The sequence below is a fragment of the Bison bison genome, unplaced genomic scaffold (genome assembly GCF_000754665.1).
Source record: "Bison bison bison isolate TAMUID 2011002044 unplaced genomic scaffold, Bison_UMD1.0 scf7180017864456, whole genome shotgun sequence".
NCBI classification, from domain to species: Eukaryota; Metazoa; Chordata; class Mammalia; order Artiodactyla; family Bovidae; genus Bison; species Bison bison.
Window position 1 is genome coordinate 1,050,697 of NW_011495018.1, and position 3,355 is coordinate 1,054,051.

The following is a 3,355-nucleotide window of genomic DNA, read 5'->3' on the forward strand; positions in this document are numbered from 1 at the left end:
TCCAGTATTCTTGTCTGAAAAATCCCATGGACAGAGGAGCCTCTTAGGCTGCAAACCATGGGGTCACAGAGTCAGACACAACTGAACGACTTCACTTCACTTTAATATACTCATAACATAGAGACACACATGCTTTTTATCATCTACAAGAATAAAAAAGTGAAAGCGAAAGTCTCTCAGTCATGTCTGACTCTTTGCGATCCCAAGGATTATACAGTCCATGGAATTCTCCAGGCCAGAATACTGGAGTGGGTAGCCTTTCCCTTCTCCAGGGAATCTTCCCAACCCAGGAATCAAACCCAGGACTCCCACATGGCATGGAATTCTTTACCAGCTGAGCCACAAGGGAAGTCCAAGAATACTGGAGTGGGTAGCCTATCCTTTCTCCAATGGATCTTCCAGACCCAGGAATTGAACCAGGGTCTCCTGCATTGTAGGCAGATTCTTTACCAGCTGAGCTACCAGAGAAGCCCAAGAATAAGACAAGGATTTATTTTTATTTATGACTCAAAAGTATATTTGACATGAACTCCATTTGTTTTGTGGAACTTCCTGACGGCTCAGTGGATAAAGAGTCCACCTTCAATGCATTAGACTCAGGAAACACTGATTCGATTCCTTGGTTGGGAAGATCCCCCTGGAGAAGGAAATGGCAACCCACTCCAATATTCTTGCCTGGGAAATCCTGTGGACAGAGGAGCCTGGCAGGCTACAGTCCACAGGGTGAGCTGGCTGGATCGAGGTTAACACCAAGGGCCATGTTGCAGCTGCAGCTGGGGAGAAGCAGAGCTGTCCGCCAGCTGCCCAGAACACAGGTCCCCTATGAGGCATGGTCCCTGCTTGGAGCACCCGGCCCAGAAACTAGCTGCCAAAACACAGCTGTTGGACAGGACCTCTCATTGGAGGTATTTCCCTTGTTACTTCCAGCAGGAGTTTGAGCACTTTACTGAGAGCCCCACGATTAGGATTTGGCCGTCGCGCTGGAGGTAAAGAACCCTCCTGCCAATGCAGGAGACGTAAGAGATGTGGTTTCGATCCCTGGGTCAGGAAGGTCCCCGGAGGAGGGCGTGGCAACCCACTCCAGTCTTCTTGCCTGGAGAATCCCGAGGACAGAGGAGCCTGGTGGGCTACAGTCCATGGGGTCGCAGAGAATCGGACATGACTGAAGTGACTTGGCGCAGCACAGCACAATTAGGGGGTGATGAAGACCTCAGTGAAGTTCCTCAGCAGAAGGCTCATCAATTAGCAATCTCTGTTCACGTATCCCCAGCAGAAGGCTCATCAATTAGCAATCTCTGCTCACATATTCTATGCGGTCTGTGAGGTAAGACAGGTGTCTTCCTGCCATGCAAGTTTGCAGGGAGAAAAATTTCACAGGATATAAATATATGCAGGCTGGATACAGCCTGATAAGGGCTGGTCATGAATAACATTAGCCAATGATTCAGCTGGAGACTGATCCTCCACCCCCATCACCTCAGAGATGATTACACAGATAAAGGGAATTTTTCAAAATCTTTGAATAGTTCTACATTAGTCTAAGCTTTCAATGGATGTATCTTTCTTTTCCCTTTGTGATTATTTACATTTGACTTTTTCTCCTTAAATCCAATACACCTTTTCCTAAAATTGCTTATTTTTTTTAGCAGGATGCCGTTTGAGCCTGAGATATCTTTGGCAAATGCCTGGAATTTGAGGAAGACCCAAGTGAAGTTCCCCCACGCCCAGGTTTCAGGTGGCTCGCCTCCAAGCCTTCAGAGCTGTGTAATTGCAGATTCTGGCTCTGAGCCTGGAAAAGAGTGTAGGACACAAATAATTCCTGGTAGGAAGCAGGTTGCATTTGTTTTTTTGTGGTTAAAGTTTAAGGCCAGAGACTGTTCACTGTGGAAAGTTTATGTAAAGGATCTAAACAAAGCCTGGGAGAGGTGGTAATTCTTGTGGATTTAAATATCTGCATCCCCACACCTGCACACACACCTACACACTCACACCCAAACACCCACACACGGCGCTGAGTCACTTCCACTGACGGCCACATCAGCTGAAATGCGACCACCGCACTGGAGGTTGGGGGCAGAACAGGAGATCAGTAGCCAACAGCTTTGGACATGAGCCAGGCTTCCCTGGTGGCTCAGACAGTAAAGAATCTGCCTGCAATGCAGGAGACGTGGGTTCAACCCCTGGGTGGAGAAGAGCCCCTGGACCTGGCAAAGGCTCCCCACTCCAGTATTCTTGCCTGAAGTATCTTATGGATAGCAGAGCCTGGCACTCCATGGGGTCACAGTCAGACATGACTGACTGACTAACAATTAACATTGGGTGTGGGGTTTAAGTGTGAGCTTCGGGGCCAGAAAGGCCTGGGGCTGAGCCCAAGCTTTGCTGTGTTCCAGAGATGTGACCCTGAGCTTCAGTTTCCCCACTCCTGGGTTATCAGGATGCTCCTAGGAGATGGATGAGTAGCTGGCATTTGGCAAATTCATGTTCTCATGTTGCAGGGATCCAGAATATCCTGTTAGGCTTCCTGGCATCCTGGCTGTCTGCTGTGTGGAGGCACCTCATGTCTGAAGGCCTGGGTGAGCTATTGTACTGGTGTGCCAGCAACCATCCCAGGAAACCCTCAAATAAAACAGGGTGGTCAGTCATCCCGTCTCCCTGACCACCCTCCTAGCAAACCCAAATGCACAGTTCTCCTCACCCCTGGAATTTTACTGTAAGACTGTTAAAAACACGACCAGGAACAGAGGCTTTGGGAATTGTCTGGTCCATTTTGTTGATTAGCTTAAGACCCGGGATTATAATGGGTTATTTCCTATTAAATGTTTATGGCTGTTTAAAGTCTGTTAGATGCTGAGTAAACAAAGAGCTAATGTACTGACATCAAAGGTCTCAAGAAATGACTTCATCTGTCTCATGTGGGATTTTTATTTATCTTTTTTTCACATGTAGTAAAAAAAAATCTTTAAAAATGACTGCACAAATATTTCCATTTATTTTCTTTCGTTTAAAAAGGTTGCAAAAGAAATATTAAGCATTCTATTGTCATATGCAAAAGGGTCGGACCAGACTGAGCGACTAAGCGCACATACTGTCACATGCACATATCATTCTGTTGTTTTCCAACATCTACTAGCTGTGATAAGTAGACTACCCCGCCCCACAACAAGCACCCAAAGATACTCACATCCAAGCCCCCAGAACCTGGGGGTATGTTAGCTTGCCTGGCAGAGGGGGAATTAAACCTACTAGTGAGCAGACCCGAAGAAGGTGATGGCACCCCACTCCAGTACTCTTGCCTGGAAAATCCCATGGACGGAGGAGCCTGGTAGGCTGCAGTCCATGGGGTCGCTGAGGGTCA